The sequence below is a fragment of the Cygnus atratus genome, chromosome 2, assembly GCF_013377495.2.
Source record: "Cygnus atratus isolate AKBS03 ecotype Queensland, Australia chromosome 2, CAtr_DNAZoo_HiC_assembly, whole genome shotgun sequence".
NCBI classification, from domain to species: Eukaryota; Metazoa; Chordata; class Aves; order Anseriformes; family Anatidae; genus Cygnus; species Cygnus atratus.
This window is the reverse complement of record NC_066363.1, coordinates 6,994,366-7,019,945: the sequence shown is the minus strand read 5'-3', so window position 1 is coordinate 7,019,945 and position 25,580 is coordinate 6,994,366. Positions and strand designations below refer to the sequence as shown.

Below are 25,580 nucleotides of genomic sequence, written 5' to 3'. Positions count from 1 at the left end.
TTCATATAAAAAGAGCAACTAAATGCTAAGTTAGGGGCTAAAATTGTATATTGAAAGATGAATTTTAAGTAGAATAAAATTGCATATTGGTCTGATAAGTAATTCACTTAAAAACCCATCTTTCTGTTCCTGCAGGCTGTGGTATAGTTGCATCTGAGGTGCACTTAGGGACCTTCTTCTGTTAATCAAAAACTTTTCCTAGTCACTGAGTGAAACTACAGCGCAGGGGCTGAGTTGTGTGTGTGGTTGCCCAAAGGCCATGATTTCTGCTGAGGGATTGTGTCCTGTGATCAAGGGGTTTAAAAATGATGTTACACTGAGTCAGCCAGATCACGCAGAGGTTAGAGAGGCTGACTCGTACAACGGGTCTGCAAGGCTTTTTTTTATGTGGTTTATTGGTCAAGAGTCACTGTATTAAATCCAGAGGGATGAGGAAGGTATGAGTTGTGTTGGACCATATGGAGGGTGCAGAGAGGTGCACACAGATGTGGTGATGAAAAGCTGCTATTGATGGATAGGTGACTGCCAATCCAGAGAGCTTGTTTTTCTATTATATAATGTTTTGGAATTTATTTAGTGGCCAATTGTGATGTTTTTAAAACATCCTCCTAGGAAATGCTTCTCTTTTTTCCTATTTTTTACAATTAAGTGTTTTTAAATCTAAGTTACCGAGGCTTGTTCTGCATTGCCCTAAAACAGTCTGAGGGTTTCTGCTGGAGAGCAAGTAAGGTCAAGTTGCTGTGAGTGAGATACGACCCAGGTCCTTGGAATGTCACGGTGTTGGTGAGATGCACAAAGACAGGTAACAGCCTCTATGCAGGAAGAGGGGTAGATCTGGCTTACAGATTGCCCAGATCCACAAAATTATTCCCAAAGTTCTGATGAAAACTCCTAAATTCCCACCTGGGCAGTAGCATGTGTGCTATTTGTTGACTGAGTGATTAATGGCACTTTGAGCCACTAGCTGACCCTCTTCTTTTGGTTTCATCAGTCAGATGGGAATAGTTAGCATCTGCAAAAGGATTCACTGCAGGTAGCAACAGGTGTGGTTGCAAGTCTGCTTCCTCGGAGTCTAGTTCTAAACCCTCTGCTTATCATCCTCCATGGAGAAAATAATTCATCCTGCCCCAAGAGTTCTGGCTATGTGAACCTGTGATGTTTGTGGCAGTTATAAACAAACTGGTTGAAAGTGTAATGCCAAAAATGCCAGACTGTGTTTGTGTTCCTTGGTGCATAGTTTATAATCCAGCAGCTAACTAGCATCCTGACTAGCTCTCATAGGTAGTTTTCGCCATAAATCCAGAGTGTAGCCCACTCTGGTGGTATGCCGGCAGCTTTAGGCACAATTCACTGCACAGTATTTGCTCTACACTATTTTCATCTGCTGTTCTTATAAAGCATGGCCAGGTCAATTCCCTGCATCCATGGTCATCATGAATTTAGAGCCACCAAGCCACAAGAGTGGGGAAAAAACAATCAGAGATGTCTGTGTTCCTGCCTCCCCTGGATCCGTTGCTGCTTGGATTGCCTCTGCCATCCCAACGGAGCCTGGATTCCTTTTGGGAAACAGGCTAACGCTTGCAAATGCTTTTTTGCTCTAAACAGCCTTAAATATTTGCAGGAAAATATCACAACAAAAGCTTTGCATTATTTACTAAGTTTAGTCTGTACCTTGTTGCTGTTATGCTTTGCTAAACACTTTCTGAGCAGCTCTCAGAGGGACAAAAGGCACTGTGAAGGTTTTATGATCAGCATTATCTGCGTGTTGGAGCATCTGCAACAGGCAGACGTGGGGGCTCATCAGGTGCTGTCATGCACGGGTGCCTTCCTCTTAGCTGCCAGCTCTCAACGTGGATGAGAAGTGCATGGTGGCAAACCAGCATGTGCTTTCCCAGCCCGATGGTGCAGGTGTGACCTCAGGGAGCATTTTGGACTGCTAGAGTTGATGCCAGGCATGTGTCTGCTGCTGAATGGGCTCCCATCCTTTCTAGAAAAGGGGTGGAAATGGTACAAAGAGGAAAAAGTCCCCTGATGCCTTAGAAAGGGATGCTCTGATACCTGGACTAACTGAATCTGGGATTTCTGATTTTACTTGACAGAGAGAACATAGAGGGGTAAAGGAAAAATGTGTGAGGGAACACCAGGTGTGATGGAGAGCAGGGAGAGCAGTGGGATGAAAGCAGAGCTCCCTGAGATTTGCTCTTGGAGTGGAGCAGCCAGTGGGGAGACCTCACCATCCCATCCTCACTCCACTGAACAGCAGGAAAAGGATATGATTTTGGCAGGGCTGAAGTTGGGGATCACCCTAAATTTATGTGACTTCTGAATCCCTTGGCAGAGTTCCCTTCTCCCCATTGCAATCGCTATTGTCTGGGCAGGAGAGCCAATGGCTCCTGCTACAGTGTGGCTTGTTGTAATGGATAGGCACATGGCATTTCTGATGGGGACAATTTTCTGGCCCCGGTGAGGCTAATTGCTCTGCCCTTCAAAGGACACTACCCATTCTGTGAAGGGTCGAATAACACATGCAAAAGGTGTGGTGTTAAAAGTGTTTCTTCCCTGCTGGAGCCACAAGCACCCAGCGCAGAAACCTCTCTGATGCACAGTCAGCAGCAGTGAGCCCTGGAGCTGCCACCTGCCCAGGTGTTTTGCCTCAAACTGCTCCATTTGGAGACTTTTGGCCTCACTGAGCTGCCCAGAAGCTGCCCAGCCTGCTCCTTGCTTCTCTCTGGATGTGTCTCAGTGGAGTTGAATCAGCACCCAAAGACTCCTTCCTTACAACTTGGTTGGCCTGGTATCATTTAGGTCCAAATTAGGGCTAAATTAGGAGTTTCCCTGCTGAAATTGGACTCAGACCCTGTACACACAAGTGCAAACATGCTTCAGCACCCCCATTACATGAACCTGTCTGTTTTGGTGTGAAGGGCAGGGGCACATCCCTGAGTCACCAGGAGATGCTGTGTTTTAGGACAGCTTTAGCGGCTCTGGGGCTCAGCCGGTGTGGAAATGCCTTCCCTTCTTGGTCAGAAATCATATAATCAACTAGGTTAGAAAAAAGATCATCAAGTCCAGCCATCAACCTGACCTATTGAGTCCTGACACCAAACCACGTCCCCCAGTGCCACGTCCACACGTCTTTTAATGCCTCCAGAGATGGGGACTGCACCACCTTCCTGGGCAGCCTGTTCTAGTGCCTAACCACCCTTTCCATCAATAAATTCTTCCTAATGTGGAATCTAAACCTCACCTGGTGTGACTTGAGGCCTGGTGTGACTTGAGGCCTGGTGTGACTTGAGGCCTGGTGTGACTTGAGGCCTGGTGTGACTTGAGGCTTGGTGCCACTTTGAGTCCACTCTGTGCCACCTGTATTTAATGTGACCGATGATGGGGTCAGCTTGGAGAAGGGTCTACATGCTCATAGGATTTCCAAGTGCAAGTGGAAACCTAAGCGATGTTTCTGTGTGGCTCACAGCACCATTTATTGGCACAAGCCAGGGTGCAGATCATTGTACTGAGAGCAGGGACAGAAAACACGAAAAAAATTCTGGAGGAACAAATGGGCATGAAGGGGTTGCTGCCCATCCAGCAGCTGTCATAAAAGCACTGAAAACAAACAAACAAACACCAACAAAAAAAACCCACCACCAACAAAACCAAAACCAAATTCCTGTTGCTCCATAAAGGCAGCTAAAGCTGTCAGTAGCAGAGATCGGGCATGAAAAACTGAGACCACTTTGGTTTGTTAATGGTTTTCTCTACTGGTTTTCATGCTCTGTTGAGCTGGCAGTGATTTTAGAAAATATGTAGCCCTGGCTGATCAGTACTGATTAATCTTGTACTGCAGAGAGCTCTGAGACCTGGAAGCCGTGAAATTGCAGTGGTTGGTTTTCAGGAAGCAGAAAAGCAGTGACAAGAAGCATGGTGAAATGTCTGAAGCATTTTTTTTTATTTTTATTTTTTAACCATTTTCTGCCTTCATATAGTACCTGTGCAGCTGCTTTCTATAAACACTCTGCTTTCAAACATTCATAATATGGGGAAAAAGACTGTTCTGGTGAAGCAGTAAAATCAGCAAGGTATTTTCAATCAGGTATTGGTAAATTAGGACAGTAATAAAGCCAGAAAATCTCTTCTGTTTTGGTGGAAACTGAATTGGAGGAGCAGCAAGCAGTGCGGTGCCCCAGCTGGCATGGAGCTGGGCAGCATCCTTCCTCTTAAAGGAGATGCAGGCTCGGCCTCACAATGAGTTGTCTGAGAATGCAACTTCTCCAAGTAATTCATTTTCAGAAATTAAGTTATTTTTCTTTGAATGGAAGGTTACAGACCTGAAAATACAGCAAGCTCCCATGAGGCACCAATTTACAGATTGCTGGTCTGTGTTGCTAGTTTGGTCCAAAATACTTACATTCCTATAAATGTGAGAATTGCTCAGCATTGACATGCTGCTGTCAGCAGTGTGTCCATGGGTGAGAGCAGCAGGATTGGCCTCCCTTTGGGCAGGCTGTTTTAGAAAACATGCATCTTTGCGGCAGAGAGAGCTCTTGTTCTGGGAGTCCATGTGGCTATGGTCCTCGTTGGTGCAGGGGTTTGTCCCTCAAACACAGATGCAGCAGCAGCATAGATACTTCCATTTTTTGCTTCTTAATTATACTTTAAATCTGCTATTCAAATGGCATCGTTTGAAACAGCAGGATGAATGTTTTTTCCTGAAGGAGAGACATGAAAAGCAAATGCTGAGATTAAATCTAGGTAGAGCTGTGAAATGCAAACATGAGAGGAAAGGTGATTTGCTGAGGTGGAAAAGGAGAAAGCGAGATGGAAAACTGATAGTGACTGTGAGTGGAAGCAGATGCAGACATAGCCTGTTTCTGAAAGCAAACAATATCTATATGTATATAAGACCGGAAAGCTATCTCGGTTACCTTGTAATATAATAATTTATCTGATCTATTTTTTATGTGAAAAGAAAATAACACAGATAAGACTTGCATATATGACATCTCACTTTAATGAATGCATCCTGGAGTGATTTCATGCTGAACACTGGAGGATCACAATTTACATCCCCAAAATCACTGCAATTACTGATTTCCACATGTGACCAAAATTGCACTCTCACCCTTACTGCCCCAGTTGGGAGTACTATGGTGCTCTTCTTTTGTCTCCTCTCTATTTTACTTGTACTATTCAAGGGCTCTGACTTTCTGAAGAATAACTGTGTGAGAAGCTGTTATCCGAGACTGACTTCTATTTGATTGCATTGTGCTCAGCTAGACCACAATTTATTTATATTTCCTTGCATCTATGCTACAAGTGCTGTTGCCAGGCTTTAAAAGCAAATTTCAAGCACAGATCTGTTTTTGCAGCCTGAATTTCCACTCGACAGTAGCATTTAGGTAGGGGGGTGCTTCTGTTTAATTAGAAATCAATGTTTTGTACTATTGACTCCTTGCTCAAAGTTTCAGTGAATTGCCCAAGAGTGCAATTTAAAAGATGTTGTTAAGGCAATTTGTTTGTCAGGTTTATTGGATCAGCAGATCCCAGGAATTACTAGGATTCAGCTGTTTTCTACTTTCACCTTTATTCTTGTCCAACCTAAAAGCGGTTCAAGGACTCAGGAGTGCTCTGAGCAGGGTGATTCAACGCCTCGAAATTGTTTGAGCTGTTTTTTTTGTCATTACGGACTCGTGCGAAAAGGTGAAGGCTTAGGTCTTGAGAGTGAAGCACTGCTCTGGGAGCTGTCATTATGCAGCTGGCAGGCTTGGTACGGAGGCTTGAATTCACCGTGCTGGAAAGGTCATGCAGTCCGGTTGGTTTAAGGACACAGCCCAGCACACTTACACAAAGCAGTTCCCATCTTAGCCTGTCCTTTTTCTGTTCTTCCTATGATAAAGTTAGGGCAAAGTTGCTCGAGGAGGGATTATAGGATTAGCTGATATTAATTAAGAACATCCTGTTGTTTCTTTGGAGTTTTTTTCCAGGCATCAGAAAACAGCTGCTTCCCCAGGCTGTGTTCTCAGCGGGGTAACAAGGGGCTTTTTGAAGCTCTCAGAGTTACAGTAACCGGATTGTTTAACAGATCCTGCCCATCTGCCCCCCGGCTTTATTTTAGTCCATACAAGAACTACACGAGCGTGTAGAGGACTCCCAGGACAAGTCATGCCTCGCCTGGCAGTGCTGCTGGGGAGGAGCAGATAAAGTGTGACGTCTCCGCTGCTTTCTGCTGGCGTCACACAGTCGTGGCTCAGCGGGAGGGAGGTGTAGCAAATGCTGCAGGCTTCAGCTTTGTGGAAGTGCTTGGGAGATGCCCACATCCCCTGCTTGGGGCATGCCCGCATCTCCTGGGGTCCTGGGTGCAGTAGACTTTGAGCCTCCCATGTGTTGGATAGACACTGGTGGGAGCAAAGCTTCTGTTTTTTCCAGATCTCCAGACCTCAGAGACATCTGTCCTCCGACATCCACTCAGTGTAATGGGGCACATTTCAGAGTAGAGAGTACATGGTGTGGCATTTCCTTCAGAGAACGTCAGTGGAGATGTCTGCACAGGCTGCTGAGGAGCTAAGAGACATCCACAATGAATAAAAGAAGAACTAATCTACAGGAGCAGAGCCTATAGGATTTCTGTGACATAGCATAGTTCAGTTCCATTTCAGTGCTTTTATATAATTTTGTTTACTCTACACAAAATTAAAACTCTTTTCAAAATTATTGCATAGCCTTTTAGAGATAATAAACAAGAATAGGGAAAGAAACCAATTTAAGAAATACAGATAAGGGAGAAATGAGGTGGAAACAATCAGAGAAATGAGGCAGATAAAGCCTTTGCAGAGGAAAGGTTCTTCCTGCCATAGTGACATCAAAATTCAGATGTTCAGAGGCAAGGATTGTGCGGGGCTCCTTGATAGGAGGACTGATATGAAAGGGTGAGGAACTGGAAAAGTGTTGACCTTTCCCAAGGGAAACAGCTGCATTTAGGTGTGGCCAGCACCCAGGGATCAGGATGGGGACTGATGATGTTCGTGGACAACCTGGATGATGAGGCGTGGTGTACTGTCAGCTGATCTGTGGAAGATGTGACACTGCGGGTAGTCAATACCCTGTGCAAGAGAGCTTCAGTTCTGGGATCATAGGAAGTTTGGGGACTGCGCCAAGAAAAAGCCCATGAACTAGGCCAAGAAAAAGCCCGAGAGGAAGCTCCAAGCCCTCACCTCCTGCGGTGAGATGAACCCATGCAGAAGTGCATGCTGGGCACTGGTGACTGACTCCCAGAGAGAAGGACACAGTTGTGGTGGATATTGTGTGGAAAGTGATCCCCAAATGTGCTGTTCACCTAGTCACAAGTAGTGCGAAGCACATACTGGGCTACATAGGGAGGAACGGAGCAATCCAGTCAAAGGAAGTTGTTGTCCCCCCGCTACCTGGGTCTGGTTGGGTCTCAGCTGGAACCATGTGTCGAGTTTCTGGTCCCCCAGTCACAACAATGCTCAGAAACAAGAGAGGGTTTCCCAGGAGGACTGCCAAGGTGTTCTGGGACCTAGGGCACATAACCTATGAGGACAGGTTGAGGACAGTGGGCATTTTTTTGTCCTGCAGAGAGAAGACTACAGGGCAATCTAATAGCGGCCTGCAACTGCTGGAAGCGGAGTTTAAAAGGTGATAGAGCTAAGCTCTTCTTAGTAGGGGCAGATGGTTAAAGGAGTTAAAGAGTCAGGCTCGATGTTAGCAAGAACTCCCTCAAGAGGGTGGTGCAGCACCGGCGGAGTAACTGCAGGCTCTCCTCCATCCTTGGAGGTTTTCAAGACTCAGCTAGACAAAGCCATGGCTGACCTGGTCTTGGTTGATGACAGACCTGTTTTAAGGGGAGATTGGAGTAGAGGGCTCCAGAGGTCCTTCCCAACTAACATTCAGGTTGGAAATGAGGAGCCATTTCTTCTCAGAAGGAGCAGTCAGGCATTGGGACGGGTTGCCCAAGGAGGTGGTGGTGTCACTGTCCCTGGGGGTGTTCAAGGAAAGGTTGGACATGGTGCTTAGGGACATGGTTTAGTGGGTGACATTGGTGGTAGGGGGAGGGTTGGACCAGTTGATCTTGGAGGGCTTATCCAACCTTAAAGGTTCTGTGATTCTATGATTTCTGTGATTTGGTGGAGTTGCTCAGCTGCTTGGTTCTGAAGTTGCAAATATCCTGACTGTGCATCTGTTCCCCCCCGGTTCTCAGTGTCAATGTACAATTGCTCTCATTTTCGTAAATTTTCAAGAACAGATTGAATCCTCGGGTAGAGGCATCTTGGGACACTTGTACGGCTGATTTGTACCAGCAGAAGAAGACCACTGTGAAGCCCAACACCAAGTAATTTCTTGGGCCAACAAAGGCAGCAAGATCTGTGTTCCATACAAAAGGCACCCAAGCGTTAAAGGCTGCTTTCTGGCCAGTTCGTATAAATTAAGCATGGCCTTGAGAGTCCAGGACTGCCGTTAACTCAGCCCCGAGCTGAGCATTGCCTGGGCACCCCGAGCCACTGCCCCCCTCTGGGTGGCACCCGTCCTTTGCCAGCCCGAGGATCTGCAGCGGGGCTTGGTTTGTATCAGCAATCTGTCACTATAGCAACTCCTCGCTTAACCACCCTAAAAATAGATCACCTTGATCTCGGGGAAAGAAAACCCGAGGAAATCAAAAGGGGCAGTGAGAGCGGAAGCTATGCAGTCAACTATTGACTGAAGGATGGAGCATTTGAAACCTCTTATAAATAATCTATCACGCAAAACAAATATTCGAGGGGAGTCTCTTCAGTCCTGACACTCCACAGTGTCAGTGGGTTTGAAGCTTTAGCAAAGGGCACACGTTGCTTTTTATCGGAGGGAAGAGTTCGCAGTTGCCACTGAGCACACAGGGCTGCCAAAAACCGTGTGGGATGCTGCTTGGGTTGCTCAGACATATGAAGGATCTCGTCTTCCAAGTAAGGAGATCTGCAGCTCTGGCACACCTGTTAGCCTCATGTGCTTGAATATAATGAGGTTATCAAAGCCCCTGCTCAGTTGTGAACACGTTAGCAGTATCTGCAGGAGTCTGTGAGGGACCCAGCCCTGGAAAACACCGAATGCTGCTGGCGAAGCTGCTGCTGCCTCACGTTGAAGTTGATGGAAGCTGCGAGTTTTGGTACCAGATCGGGACAGAGTCCTCTGTACTATGGGAAGTGTGAATGATGCTTGGTATTACTTTTTCTGCAAACGTAGCTAGTGCTTAGCTCTGAAGGGGACAGAATAAGTCCTTGGGAAGATAGGGTGGTAGCTGTGAAAGCAAAGAAGCAACAAGATTAAAAGCCAGTTCCGCAGCTGAAAGGCTGCAGAGCTCACTGAAAGCACCTTTGATGGGAAAAGAACTAAATCTGCGCGAAGACAGCTCATGTATGACCCACGGTGTGTATGACACTCAGAAAAGGGTTAATCGAGCTGTCAGAGATGGCTGGAATTAGCACTGTGTGTTCAGCACAATCAGAGTTTGCGCTTGATAAAAGGGCAGATTGTTTTAATGACCTTTTTGGGCTGACAGTTTGCAGGCATGGCTGACACTGAGATGTGAAGGTACCTAACTGTCCTGCCCTCTGTATCGTGAGCATTATCTTTCTGATATTATAAATTGTAATTTTTATTTTCGGTTCATCTTCCTAGAACTAAGACAAGCAGTCTCCTGTGGTAGCATGCAGCATCTCAGGAGAAAGCCTGGGCAGAGCAGCGAGAGCACCAGCCCTCTGTTCCCACCATTCTTTTCAAGCTTAAAGCATATTACTGCCAGGAAAAAAAAGTAGGATTAGTTCTTCTTACATTTTTTGGAGATCTGCTGCTTTTACACCACCTGGAGATCTGACCCATATTCTAAACAACTTCACTGGGTGCTCTTTTTAATCAGTTTTGGGGCTATGAAGGAACTGAGCTGCAAAGTCATTAGAAATCCCCAAACAGGAGGTGTGAAAACAGAAATGTAAATCTTCTGAACAGCGTAAATCATTCTTTGAAAAAGTCCAGTGACGCAGAGCCCGCAGACCTAGCCCAGTTGTCACTGCTGTCTGGGGACAGGGAGCTGTCTCAGCGCACGTCTGGCTGCTGATACTCAGCTGCTGGTAAGAAGATGAGAGCAAACGAACCGTGCTCACTGTACACAATTCTTTCTGGTCTTGTGCATCCATAGCTTGCCAAGACTCCTGTAGACATTTGTTGATGTTGCTGTCAGATTTGGTTTTATTCCTTTCCTTCCTAAAAGGATACCAGAGTTTTCCTTCGTATCAGCCAGGTCCTTCTTTAAAACTTTATGGAGATCCTTCCTGGCAGCGGCAATAGGAAAACTGGAGCCTAGAGACTATGTGAAGTCTATTTGAACTTAAAAACTGAAGGGCTGTAAAACAAGGGCTTAGTGTAAATCGTTACAAAATTTCCCCAAAATAAACCCTGGAAGCTCCAACACAGAGCACAAAACAAAGCACCAAGCTCCCTGCAAGAAATCCCAGCAGCATAAACTAAGCTTGAGATGTGGAGACTAATACAGGAAACCTGCCATGCCCAAGACTGATGAAACTAATCCTAACTGAGAAGACTCACGGAGAAATGCCCGTGTTATGGGAGTGAGCCGCCAGCTGAAATTAAAGCCTGCTACAAAATACATGAGTGAGCAGTGCTCCTTAAAATTTAATTGCAAAACTGTCTGGGAGCTCATGAGGTGCTTCTGCTGCATTGGAGGGAGCTGGTGATGGGTCAGGACCCTGAACTGTGCTTGCTCCTGGCTGAAAAATGAGCCCCAGGAGGCTGCACACATGGAGGGGGAGGTCAACCTGAACTAGAAAAGAAAGGGATGGAAGAAGTCAAGGTTTTTTCCTCCATGGGGGGATGTGGAATAGCCAGAAGTCTCCTTGCAGCTGAAGAGCTGGAGGGTGGCTTCGTGGTCTTGTCTCAGCCCTGGGTGACCACATGGATGTGACCAAGGCTCTGCTGCAGCCCCTGCAGTGCGGGATAATGCTGCAGGAGCAAACTTTAACTCAGGTAGTAGCTGTTATAAAGGGAACTATCAGCCTCCCAGCTGTAATGGAGTTCCTAATTTTCCTTGCTTCCCAGGCAAGTTTTAAAGCTGTGCTGACATGGCTAATCCATGCATCTGGGTGTTGTGCTGAAAGGTGACTTGGATTCGTCCTCGCCGCACCGCAGGCAGTGCAATTCCACCCCGTATTTTCCTCCCCAGCTTCTTTCCTGATAGGAGTCAGGCATCCACCAGGTTTGGTCCTGTCTCTGGTGTTGCAACCCCTCGTAACTGTAAACAGGCCACGCAGGCTTGGACTTGACCCTTCACGCTGCTGAAAGCAGCAGCCCGAGGCCCCCTGCCCCGGCTTCCAAAATAAACATAAAAAGGAGGATTTGACCATAAATCTGTTAAATACTCAGCGCCAGTTGGTGCTTCTGAAAATGAAATCTAATGCCTGACGTCTTTTAATGTCTTGTTTTAAGGCTTTGTCACAGACCCTTGACTATTTGGACTTGAGCACCAGCACATGCTGACCCACAGCTGCCTCACAGACAGGTCTGGTTAATAACACAGGTAACTCTTTGTCACTCTGTTATTCGCTCAGGTGTAGATCTAGGAGTGTCTTTAAAAGGTAGATCCCGTTAGTATCATCTTACAAATGGTGGAGTTTAGGCTATAGAAAATAAAGTGGTTTATGATATTTGTAGTGAGGATGGGACTGGAATAAAGGCACCTTCTGCTTAGGTGCGAGACTACGTCATTGTTTTTACTGCTTTGAAACCCATTTTCTGTTCAAACACAAGAATGAATGTACCAGGTGAGGCCAAACATCCTTCCAGATCAGCCTCTTTTCGTAACACAGGTATAGGGAGGAGTATGAGAGCAGGACAAGAATATGAGGTGGTTTCCCATTATACTCACCCAGCCTCCAGAACTTTGTGTCTTACTTCCTGAGCTAAAACTGGTGTTTTGGAGCCCTTGATGAATTTTTTTTCCGTGATCTTGTCCAATTACTTTTCAAAACCAAGCTTTTAGCATCTGCAGTGTTCTGCCATTTAAGAACGTGGTGTGTCAGAAATATTCCCTTGCATTTGTTTTGAGCTTTGCTTCTTTCATCTGATGCTTCCTTCCCTGTTTGTCGTCTTTATCTCACTCATTTAACAGACTTCTGTCCTATCATTTCCCTTCAGTCATCTTTCCTAATCTGAAATGTTACTCTGTACCATTGATCAACCCTATCAGCCTTTTCTGCATCTTTTCTAGCTTTGTGGAGTCCTCTTCAAGGCTGATCCAGTAGAAACCCCTGGTCATCTACTGCAGCGCATAGCCTGGACTCAGTCTGCACCTCTGTATTACAAAGGTGCCTTTGGGCATGGCCAGTAAGTGACAGGACACTTTTTAGTGTTTTAGTGACACAATTAGACAGGACAAGGTCACCACTGATGCCCGCCTGGGGGCTGACCAGTAGGGCTTGCTCCAGGAGCAGGACACTTTTCATCACCTGTTTACATATGTAGACTGCCCACTCCGGCATGTAACCAGAAGACTTCTCTTAGCTACCCAAGTGGCTGTTTACCTAAAAAAAAAAGGTGTGCTTGGACTTCATGATGTAGTTTTCTCCTGTACTGACTATGAAGAACAGGTACACCTGCAAGGTGGGACAAGCACATGGCCACAGAGGCATTTCATGTCCCACTGATAGGATTAGGATTTCAGCTTTGCATGAGCTGCAATAAGGACAGTGAATAATAGTTCCCTGTCTAACTGATGGAAGAATAATAAACCTGAAAAATACTATGATGTGGTTTATCTATCTGGAATATTTAACTCAATAGCTGGAAAAATTTTTGCTCAGAAAGGGCAGAGATCAGACTCTGAACACAGGTTCAACTGTGCACACAAGTGCCTATAGTAAAATAAATCTCTGAAAAGTGGCGTTGCATATTTATTATTTCCTTGGCTTGTGTCTAGCTATCTAATCAGCCTTTGCACATGTCAGCAGCACATCCATAATAAGAAAGTGCTGTGAGGCTTGTGTGAACTGGAATTAGAGGTGTGATAATCAGCGAAACTGTTGGAGACAATGTAAAGGCTGCATGGCATTTGCATTCCTCTGGCCGAGGAGAAAACCCTTGTACGTGAAAATGAGTGGCTTTTATTTTATTTTATTTTATTTTTCCTTCCAAATATGTTCCACCCCTGGGCAAAGGGCTGTCAGAGCAGTGCTTCCTGACAGCGTGGCAGTTCGTAGCGTGGTGCCTCGGTGCCTGCCTAGACCTGCTCCTGTACAGCGGTGGCAGCTTCGCTGCCTTCACTTGGTGTGTGGGGTGAAGGGACAGACGGGCATGCAGACGTGTATGTGCCGTGGAGAAAACTGCTGATGTATAGGTAGGCTCCGTTGTCTACCCATAGACTACAGCTGGGATTAGAAAACCTGTTTTCCCATATGTGAAATTCTGATAACATATCAGTCCCATCAAGATGTTGTGAGAGCAACCAGTAAGAGGAGGAGCCTCACTTTGTGATCCTCACACTGCCACGAATGTCCTAAATTGTTATCGATTCCCTAAGTAAGCAATCTAACTGTCACCCGGTTATTCCTCTGGCCAGCCTCAGGGTTTTCTGTCTAAACCCTCCCTAACTCTTATCTCCCCATATTCTGATTAGCATCACATCGTCAAGGTATGAGAGACTGAAAGCAAAAGGCTGATGATGCACCCGGGAGGTGGGAAGTGCTGAGCAGATAAAAGCGAGGTTAGAAGTGATGAGCAGGAGAAGCTCAACAAGATCTGATCCGGAATTTAATCACAGCCCTGCATGGCACCTGTGCTGGCAGGAGGAGAAGAACCGGGGTAGCAGCAGGTGAGCTGGAGCTCCTGCTTTGGTCCTGCTCAGACCCAACCCATGCCCTGAGCCCCTTCGCGAGCTGGCAAGAAAATGAGGCAAAAACAGGAGAGAATGGAAACATAGAGCTTGCTGCCTGTAAAGGTTTTTGTGATGAGAGCTGTCCTGACACACAGCTGAGGCGGGACATAGCATATCAATACTGTTCCTCAGCGTAGATAATTTTAAGCAGTTCCCGGAGCATAATTATCCATATCTCTAAAATGATATTCCTCAATAGGTTAAGAGAGTTCTCCTCCCAACAGCTGCTAATCAGCTACACCGAGCTGGCGGAAGTTTTGCTCGTTTTATGGTTCACATAACCGAGAGATAGCAGAAGTGCCAGCTCACCTGCTCCCCCAGACCAAACTTATTCCTGACTTGGACCGTCCTGAGCGCTGTGCTCACGTGGCAGGTGCCAGAGTTCATCCGAGCTCAGCTGGCATCTGGAAGAAGCAGAAATAGGGGAGCAAAACCACCTGCAGGGTAAGAGACAGTTTGAAGAGCACGCAGTTAAGGGATGAGAACAGAGCATTCGCTGATAGACTGGAAACGGGAACTCACGTGGAAATCTTGGATTTCTTCCATTATTTAGCAGTAAAAGGAACATTTCAGGACAAGAAGACGCAGGGGAAGCCGATTATGTTCTTTGCAATAATATTCTTTATCACAGATGCTGAGGAGATGCCTTCGTGTTAAACAGAAAGATGAGAAGACAAACTCACCGGGACAGTAACAAGTCCCAGCTCTGGGAGTTTGCTCTGGCATTGAGGGATTCGAGTATGAAATAGCTGAATTGTATTAAAATGCATTATTTTGCAAGGAAGTGATGTGATGATTTGCTGTTCCCCTCCTTGCTCTCAGTTTTCCAGGCCTTGTTTGAACCTGCTGGGAAGACTTGACAAAAGAAACCTGACTGCTGCGATTTTAAAAGCCGCTAGGAGAGGCTGTGCAGGAAAATTAGCTGTTACAGGAAGAGGAATTATTGGGTCGGAGTTGTCTTCAGTGCACTGCTAGCTTGCATTTCACCCTGGCTGACTCCTACTCACACGCAGGAGTTTCTGACTCCGATTAGAGGCGCTTTGAAGCTGCGCTGCTCTGCTGGCAGCGGGTTGCTCTTGATGCTGGGGCTGTGGCAGGAGGACGCAGCTCAGCCCCACGGGTGCTGCTGCTGAGGTCAGGAGCTTTGGAGCTTTTCTTTCTGCTCATTCACAGGGAAAAGTCGAATATAGGAAATTCTGGCCAAGGAAGACAGCCTCTGCTAGCAAGGGCGAGGAGCACAAAATAGTCATTTTTCCACATTTTTCCATAGGTTGGGAGGGTAACAAGGGGGTGTCCTGGGGGACTGTCACAGGACTGGTCTCTGTAAAAGCACTGGTTGAAGAAAATTATTTGGATGAGCCTGTATCATTCTTAGTGTTGCTTGTCCAGAACAATTTTTGCCTAGATATTTCAGTATGGAAATTTTATTGTAGCAGTTCTAAGGAATCTTTATGATCCATTTTCTATATCTGCCATAAGTTACCACGATCTGCTTAAAGAGGGAAAGCGATACCATGTTCAGTATCTATTTCAAATAAAATAAAGGCTCTTTATAAAGAGTCTTTATAAAAAATAACACTTTTTAAAGAAGATGGTGAGCCTGAGCCACAGAGAGATGAGGAAATTTGGCTAAAGTGGGATTGAAACCAGAACTGAAACTGCATTTCCTTGCAGAAGGGTCACCCTAAGACCTGCTATTTCAAATTGCACTTCTCTGCTCAGGTGAAGGGGACTATATTTGCTGGCTGGCTCGTGCTGGACAGTGTAATTTGTGTGGGACAAATGCTCCTGCTTGCAGTGGCATTGCTGATCTACTTTTTGGTGTGTGTGCTTGCATCGTGTGAATCACCTGCCCTGCTTGTCGCTTGAGAAGACAGCACCCATTTCATGTGGCCACCTTCATCTGGAGAGGGTTTTCCATATTTTTCCAGTTTAAATAGTTTAGTGATGGATAGAGGGACAAATACTGACTCTCTGCTGAATGGGGGTTTACTTACTAGTGGTGGTATTTTGGTAATAATTTTTTTTTTTTCTAATTTACTACTTCCCTCTTAATTATTTTCTTTTATAGACAATCGTTTTGGCTTTGTTGTTTGTGGAAATGAAATGACAGTGTTTCAAATAATGACTTCCACTGAATTAAATAGAGAATATCTTCATTGGTTCATTTATTTCATTCAGATTAGTTTTATCTCCCAACAGCACTCTACAGGTTCAGCTTCGCAAAGCACCACACGCTGTGACCCACTTGGTCCTATTAACCACAGTGAGCTTCTGTTCGTGTGGCTGGTCTGCTCCCAGGTGCTCAGTACCTTGAAAGAGCATAGGAAAATATGTGGAAGAGTTAAATCCAGCTGTCCTATAGCTCCAGCAATTTCACTGGGGGTATCCAGAGTTGAATTTAGAGGAAGCTTTTCATTTCTGTGCAAATGTTTTCAGCAAACATTGAACACGTTAGGAATTTGTGCAAGCCCAAGGCTGTTGGTATCTGCCTGTGCATATTCATAAAGCAGTGATCTGTCCTGGGCACACCTGGGGTGTGCGTGTATGCATCTTGTGCAGGGAAATAGCTACTCAAACGGGTACTTCTCGGTGTGGCTCAGCAGCTGGGAGAATGAAGAGTGTTTCTGCCCCTGCTGCTAACTGTTAGAAGGTAGAGGCAAACCCACTGGAGGCATGAGACAAACAGAGGGACAGACTTGTGTGTTCACAGTTCACGTGCAAAACATTTTGCATGTGGAGGGTCTCCATTGCATAAATGTACATCCATTACAGATTTGCACCCAGTGGATTTGCAGTCAGGTCCCTTATTGTTGGGCTCTTTTTCTCTGAATGTCTCTTCAGACCTTCATCATGGAAGGAGGAGGTGAGAGATTTCATTATTTGGAAAAGACTGAAGCATCTAGGTGTCCTAGGCGCTCACCCAAACACTGCTGTGTGTCGCGCTATGAGAATGTCTCTGCTCGAGCTGTTGCTGAAGAGGGCTGGGGTCAGCCAGTGCCATGTCCACAGCCCTGGCACCCAGAGCTCCACAGGAGGCCTCAGAGAGCCCGATGTCTTCCCAGGATGAATAACCACAGTCCCACACACAGCCTCTGGAAGGGATATGAAGCCTCTGAGGAGTTGCTGGGGGCACTGAGAAGCTGCGATGCTGCTGCTGCTGCTGCTGGTGGTGGTGGTGGTGGTGGCGTGTCTCAGCAGCCTCCTCCAGCAGTCCCCCAAGGAAGCCGCGAGGAGGACCTGACAGTCTCCACGTAGGCCAGGCAGGATTTCAGCCAGCTTTCCTTCTAGCTCTTAAAAGCTCATCAGGAGCAGCTATTAATATTGCATTTGGGTTTCGCTCCTTTGTTTCAGGAAGAGACTTTGAGCACCGGAGTGGAAAAATGGCGCAATTAGGGGCGGCGAGAAAGATAAGGCAGAAAAATAATGAGGCCTCCCTTGAAATGATAACAAATTGCAAACTCCAGGATGAGCTCACACCCTTTTGTCCTCTTTTGGGTGCTGCCATAAAGACCATCCCCACTCAACCAGCCACTGCTGCGCTCTGGCAGAGGCGTTTGTCTAGGAAGGAAAGCTTTAAAAGAAGGCCCACCTACCCTTTGGGATTTCCTCTCCAGCCCATCCTTGACAGGTGGGAATGCTGATTTTTGAGTATTTCACAATTAAAGGGGCAACTTGGACTTCAGACACCAGGACAGCAAAGCTGCTTCTGGTTCTGTAGTGGTTTCAAATCTCTCAGGTTATTTCTGTGGGGGGTTTCCCCACTTTAAAGCTCTTTCTGAGTCCACACGAGCAAAGGGGAAACCCAGCAGGTTTATATTTCAGAAAGAGGCAGAGAAGTCCTGCTCGATGCCCAGAAGAAGCAAGCTGATAAAGCCAGTTTCTCTGTCCTGGTTTGTGGTTGTGTCTGCAGGGAGAGGGGCGAGCAAGAGCAAGCAGAGAAATTCAGGCAGAATGGGATTTTGAAGGGAACTGTGTCCCTTTGAACACGAGACTGTGTTTTGTGTTTGAGATAACCAAACACATACGTGGAATAATCTGTAATTTCACAGCGAGGGCATGCATTGCTAAACACACGGAGAGGAGACCGCCACATTTTAATTCACTTAGGCGGCCCACGTGGAGGAAATCTGATGGATTGTGTCGGTGTGCCTGGCTCTGATGCTGTAATTACACACAGCTGCCTAGCAGCTATACAGAGTAGGTTTTAATTTAGTTAAATCAGGTAACACTGTGTCAGGGAGCCTTCAGACACCTGCCTAAACACCCCAAGGTGCTGGCAGGCTTGGGGACTGCATGGTTGCAGTTTCACATCTCTCGGTTGTGGTATAGACTTGCTCTTCATTGCAGTCAGCATGTTGTTTGCCCAGGGTTTTCCTACAAGAGGGGTTAAAATGATGCTCAAGAAAGCACGCTGCTGGGTTTCAGGTGACAAGGCTTTCCGTATCGGATCCGGGTGTTAATGTATATATATAGCACCTAGAACAAGAGAGAGGGGAAATGAAGATTTTAGATTTTATTCTTTGATCAGAGCTTTTGCTGAATGATCTTGGATAGATCAGATAAAAACATTCACATCCAGGTGCTTGCAGTCAACTTCCTAAAGCCCTGCAGTGATGCCAGAACAGTTCTCAGTGGAACAGGGGATCCTCAGCAACCTGTGAACACAGGGGCTTAGTGCCTTAGTTATGGCACTGAGGCATTTATTTCAATTAATACTTTGGAGCTGGGTGTCAGGCCCAAGTTTACTGTTCTTCCCTTAACCTCTCTGTTTACCCAGCTGGCAAACCCCCAGGAAGTCAGAGCTCCCTGCTGCACAGGAATTCAGCGAGGCTGCATTTGGTGAGCACTAAATCTAGGTGGAGATTCTCATTTTGCAGTAACCTCGCTGTATCTGCCATTACCCCCAATCTTCCCAAATTTAATTTATCTAAACTATTACCATCTGATGCACATTGATAGAGGATGATGATTTGAAGATTCATTCATCTGAGATGAATGTGGGTGTTGGTTGATGAACTGCAAGGAAAAGCAGCTGCCATTTGTTCTCCCGTGTCAGTCTTTGCTTCATCCCCGGTGAGGTCTGAATCTTTCTGGGAATGATTCTGGAAACACAGCATCCTCTGCCCTGAGTATTTCCTTAGCAGGAGGCAGTGGTGCTGGAGCTCATGGATGTGATTTTACCGATGCAGTCACCGAGGTGGGAGAGGCAGGACACACAGCTTGGAGTCCGAAAGGCAAAGGTGCGCTGGCATTTCCAGAAAGGTGTTGGTAGCATGAGTAGCAATGCAATGCGTCACCAAACAAAAACACAGGAAGAGGTATTCTGCCCCAGAAAACAGGTTGTTGAGCCTTTTCTGAGAAGAAACTTATACCTTCTGGACTGGAAAGAAAGGAGCAGAGACTAGAAAGTTTTTTATTATTATTATTGTTTTTAATTTCTTTTGTCCATTTCTGTGTATTTCATTCTAATGATTTAATGGGCTGCAGAATGTACCTGGGTGAGTTCTTGCCCTCTTATCTGCCCATAAAATCTTCTCCGTTCCTGTCAGCACTCATTAAGTGACATAGAGCTTCCTCCATGTCAGCCTTTCATCTCCAGACAGAAGAGGTTTTCAGGTGGGACCTTTGGGCTGCTTTCCTCTCCTGCCTCCTTCAGCACCCACAGAGCCTGACTCTCAAAAGCAGAGAAACAAAATGGGTCCAGCAATGATGAGAGCCAAACTCGTACGATGCTTGAGCATTGGTGGGAACCTGAACTATGAGAGCTGTGGATGACGAATGTGTAGGCTTTCAAGCTCCAATGGATTTATTTTACATATAATACATATATAATCAGGCTTTCCTGTTGTGATATGATTTAAACCCAAACAATGTGCCCGGCTAGGCATGGTATCTTAGAAGTGTTCAAGAAATGGTGGTTTAAGTGGTAACACAGCGCTGCTGAGTTATTGACGTGGTCTCGACGAGCCTAAATCAACGAGGCCGTACACATGTGATAGACATACACCAACAAGGCTGTACACATGTCCCCGGTGGTAGATCTACACCACCTAATGATATGCCCCCTTATGGTTTTTAGTGAGTTACCCTGCATCCGTGTGCTATTAAAGCTGTAGGTAAATGTATTATATTAAAAATTGTGTTAAAAATTACATTCGAATTTCTGGGCTTGTTTTTTCAAATGCTGTAAATGCTTCCTCATCTGAGTAATGTGCTGAGAGACTGTTCGTGTCAGTGACTGGTTCTGTCAGCTCTAAGCATTCCTATTTAATTTCGTATAACCTGCCCATAGGGACAGGACAGGGAGCGACGCATCTCTCCTACATTACAGAATTCCACTTTTTATAGAGGTTAGCATTGCACTACAAGCACAAGGGACAGGGGGGCAGCTGTGGAGGTGGCAGTCGGCAGAGGGGCTCCAGGGCAGAAGTGTGTGGCTGGTTCTTCCTCCAGCAGGAACCTTGGCACAGGGCTTGGAGGTGGTAGAAATGCACCCAGGGGAGCATACGTTGAACGTGCCAAGGCCGGAGGGAGCCAGGCTGTGGTCATGTATTTGTGATGGGGGGAGTCTGCAGTGTCCTCTGCAAGCTCCTGTGCCTTTGGTGGCACTAGATAAATGTCTCCAAAATGGCATTTGCCCAGGATTATCATTACGCTTATTTCCCACATAAAATCTTACAGGAGGTGAATTGACTTTCCTGCTTGCAGAGCATCAAACGGTACTTACAAACAGCCTCTTTCATTTCCAGTGTTTAAAACCAGCAGTTACTTTAACCATTTTTTTTTCCAGCCTTGTTAAAACCATCGGGTTTGTCAGTTTTGCAGGCTGGGTTTCAGAAGTTTGTACAACTAATGTTAAATTCTGGGTGCTGTCTGGATTATCTGAACGCTTTGGCAGCAGGAGCACGCCAGTTATCTGCCATGTCTGACAGACACCACCCCATCTTCAACTGGTCTCGCGAGCAGCTTTGCTTGATTTCCACAAGGGTTTTTTTGGCAGCCACTTAGATCGAAGATGCCATTATCAGTCTCTGTCCAGATCCCCGTAACTCGTAAACCAGGCTCGCCCGGAGGCTATCTGGTGGGACCTCTGCAGGCTGAGGAGCAGCAGCAGAGATGATCGAGGGCCGTAGCGAGCATTTCAGCAGCTGTGGTTGTCGTTGTCCCTTCGTGAGAGCAGCAGTGGCTGCTCAGGTTGCTTAGCCCACCAGGACGGGCCCAATGCAACTGTGAAGATGATGGAAGGAAAAAAAAACAGATGTGCTGAGGCAAAGCTTGGAGGTTTGACCACATCCTCGGGCCCTCAGCCTTGCTCTGACCCCCACTTCTGCCCCGTCCTTGCTGCCGCAGAGGGCACCGATGTCCCTTGCAGAAGGGACCCTCCCCAAAACTGTTTGCCCAATTTTATGGAGACCTTTCACCTCCACGTCTGGAGGGTTTGGCTGTGGCATGACAGCATGTGCTAAGTTCTCAGCATGGAGCAATGGATGTAAAATGAGGGGTTTAACCTCAGGGTGCTGCAGCGGGCTCGCATTAAGTCCAGGTGTCTGCTTGCTACCAAATGGCACAGGATTTATCACGCTACTGCCAAGTCCCATGGCTTGGCCATTGGACCCATGCTCACGTTGTTCTTTGGTGTATTTGGAGGGCTGCCCCTTCATCGTGTCATCGTGTATGCCCGCATTTGAAGTCATCTTGGTTTTAAAGAAGGGATTACAACATCCAGCTTAAGTCTCAGGCTGCTGTTGTGTTTTCAGTTAATTAAATGGCATTGAGACAAGTTTGGGAGTTGTGTGAGCAGGTTAAATAAAATATAAGGGAATCCTGGAAGGGCATCTCAGACAGCCTACTTTGTGTTCTTTAATATACCTTACTGGACATTGGAAAGAATGTTTTTTTTTGTTTGTTTTGTTTCGTGTTTTTTTTTTTCCCTTTTTCTTGGATGTTTTTTTACTAAAGTTCCCAGATTTGCTCTTCGAAGACTCAGTTATGTTTTACTCACAGAACATCTGAAAGGTGTCCAGCCCAAGCTTTTTACATGTAATGGTTGCAAATCTGGGCTCTGAAAAGCTGTTATGTTTTTTTCCCTAATTTGCTTATGAACGTGTGTACGCATGTACAAATACACACTGGTATGGGCTGCTTGAAGTTGGCTGTAAGTCTGGTAATTCATCAGATGTCACAGCCAAAGGAAAATACCATCCCTGGCCATACCCTAGGTAACAACACACATTGCTATAGAAACCTAATGCATGCATGGAAAAAAAATAATATACTGAAGGAGGAGAAAAGCCCTGCACACAGTAGCTTAAATTCTTTTGAATATTAAGAAATTGGGGGAAGAAAATGATAAAGTCTGTGCAAGTCAGGTCTTAACACCTTTCTTTAGGAGCTGCTTTGAGGCAGGGACAGTACCAGCAGGTGCATAGAATAGGTTGCTAACTTATTTTGCGCCTAGGTCAGGTTCAGTACAAGTCTTTCATTGATTGTTACTGCTCATTATAGCCAGCCCTTTGCTAGTGCGTGAGGTGAGAGAAAGAATCCATCACGAGCCACTTCCCCTCTCCTGAAGTACAGCCTCACTGAGGAACAGCAATGATTAAACGTGGTTGCCTACTGCCGCTTTTTCCATTGGTTTTGAAGGCGTGGAGCACATTATTTCAGCACTGCTAGGATGATGTAGGAGTCTACTTTACATTTCCCTAATATTTTTGTATAAAATTCAAGAGGCTTCATATACGTTCACAACATCATATAGCAAGTCATAAAAACCCACTGTGCAGTAGGAAGTGTCGCTAGCATTTACAGAAGGGACAGAGGAATCGTTTGAGGAGATGGTATCATCTCTAATTTCCTTAATTTTTATCAATACTACTACTATAAAAATCAAACACTTACAGGTATTTGTGATTGGTGATTTTGTGATTGCAACTCATAAATACTTACTGGTTTTATGATCATGCTATACACAATGCAAGTCCGATTCTTTCTTCATAAATAGGTACAAATCAGAAATACATTTTTTTTTAATATACTAAACAAAAGCTTGCATTTAGATTTTTTTATTTTATTTTTTTCTTTTGGAATTTTCTAGCCCTTTGTGGGTGCAGAGAAATATTGTGAAAACTTAATGCCTCCAAAAGAAAATGCAGAGAAGAATCCCGACATTTACAATTTTAAATACCGTGACTCTTTGAAGGTTTAGCTGGTTATTTTTTTTTTGTTGGCATTTGAAACCAGCGCTATTGATGAATACAATATGTACATACAAATGTTATGCTTGTTACAGTAGGACCATATGCATTAAAATGGCTGTATAATTACAGTATAATGTTGCTCGCTTGATCCTAAATTTTCACCTGGCTCGCATCAATGCAAAACCAAGCATCTGAAACAGAACTTGGCTTTATAGGGCCTTTATATTGGCTTCACGTGCATAGCTTGAGGCATGCTGCTGTGAAAACATTGCCTCTTGTTCTTCATTGTGCAACATTCAAGGAAGGGAGCTGAGCCGCCTGTGATGCTAATAATGAATGAGTTAAAATTGGATTGGTTTGTAAAATGTCTACATTTAACCCAGCGTTTCGGTAGCTCTGCTGTGGCCACATCAAGGCAACTTGTAACACCACGGCTATTGAACGCTGGGTTATATTTACATTTAAAACCAGCTCTGGAGGAGGAGCAGTTTGTGGGTGTTGCCATATGGTAATGGGAGCGCTGGATGCAGCATTTGTACCAGCGGGTCTGAAACAGCCCCCCAGCAAATGGGGTGCTCTGGAGCACCCCAACTTCAGCTTGGCCACCGTGGCAGCAGGGAGGTGGTGGTCGTTTGCAGAGTTTGTTCTTCCTTCCTGCCTGGGCAGACACACACAGCCCAAAACCCAAGGCCAGGTCAGTGGCATTGGCTTATTAACGTATAAATGACCTCGTGTGCATCCCCGGGGGGGAATTTTTGAGAGAAGTGTTGAACAAGGGCAGAAGCTCAGTTTGGAAATCGCAGAAACCCCCCACCCTCAACTTGCAACATCTGGGATGTCCCACCCGCAGAGGTGGAGACGGGGCCCGTTGTCCCTGAGCAAAAGGGGTGAGGGCTGCATTAGAGACAAGACGTAAAAATCCCCTGGCGATGCCTGGAGCAGAGGGAAATGGAACTAGCTTAGGTCTCAGAAAATAAATTTTAAAAAAAAAAAAAAAAAAAAGCTTTATTTCTGAAACGGGCAGGCTTTACAGTTGTTAACATAAGGAAAAGGGTTTCATGGCATCTCAGTGCAATTCAGCCTGTCTGCTTCTGCCCATGCTGCAGACCTGAGCACAGCGGCTCCGTGCTCCTGTGGGAGAAGCGGAGGGCCAGGCTGCCACCAGGGCGTACTGGGAACCCAGGTGAGGATCTGCTACATGTCCAAGTGGGATGAGGTATGCAGATGGTGGAGAGCAGGTCAGAAATGAAAGCTCCCAGAATTGAGAAAGCTTGGAATCATAAAATTACAGAGTGATTTGGATTGGCAGGGACCTTGAGGACCACCCAGTGCCCCCCCTTGCCATGGGCAGGGACCCCTCCCAGCAGCCCAGGCTGCCCCCAGCCCCATCCAGCCTGGCCTTGGGCACTGCCAGGGATGGGGCAGCCACAGCTCCTCTGGGCAGCCTGGGACAGGGCCTCACCGTCCTCACAGAAAAGATTTTCTTCCTAATACCTAATCTAAATCTCCCCCTTTTAGTTTAAAGCCATTTCCCCTTGTCCTATCCCTACACCCCTGACCAAGAGTCCCTCCCCAGCTCTCCTGCAGCCCCCTTTAGGCCCTGGCAGGCCGCTGTGAGGTCTCCCCGGGGCCTTCTCCTCTCCAGGCTGAACAACCCCAACTCCCTCAGCCTGGCTCCACAGCAGAGGTGCTCCAGCCTCTGAGCATCCTTGTGGCCTCCTCTGGAGGCACTTGCCTTTAAGAAAAGCAAAACAAAGCTGTTGTTAGCCACCTTACAGACTAAAGGCATCCCACATGTTAGCATTACGATCAGCACATGCTTTTCCTCTGAAAAGGGAAGAGGAGTTTGTGCTCCTGCACGCTGTTTAAAGACCAACTGCTAATTGGGAGCATATCGATCATGGTTTGCTAAACCAAGATGTGTGGGTTATTTTCATCTACATCTCATTGCGGGCTATGCTTTACATATTTGATGTAAATGCTGCAGTAGGTTTGACTCCAAAAGACGGTGCGTAGCTCAAGGGATAGATTGCAGCTGGGTTCTCAGGGAAAGGAGCAGTGCTGCGCTGGTTAAGTCTAATGGAAGCTCATTTCTGCAGAGCCCCATACACGCTGCCGGTGATGTCTTGCCTCTGTTGGGCTTTGTTTTGCATTATTAATTAACCACACTGCTGCTTCCAAGCACTTCAGACCCTTTTGAAGTTGCAGTTTGATCAACTGATATGCAGCGCACCACAGGTATAAATAACCTTATTTTATTAAAGGGACAATTTCAGTAGCTCTGTGGCCAGAAAATTTATCTGGAAGAACTCAGTGCTCGGCCATGACTCAGTGGTGCTTCAGAAATCCTCCTCTATGAACTGCTTCAGTCTTCAAAATTGCCTGTTGGTCTGAGCACATGTATTAGCCCTTCTAAGAGGCAGAGCAGGATAAGACATGCATTACTACAT

The 25,580-nt window shown here is 46.1% G+C and overlaps 1 protein-coding gene across 2 annotated transcripts in view; it reads left to right on the top strand.

Annotated features, from left to right (window-relative positions):
• PRKAG2 (protein kinase AMP-activated non-catalytic subunit gamma 2) overlaps positions 1-25,580 on the top strand; it is a 216,917-nt gene that overhangs the window by 103,886 nt on the left and 87,451 nt on the right. The window lies entirely within an intron of this gene.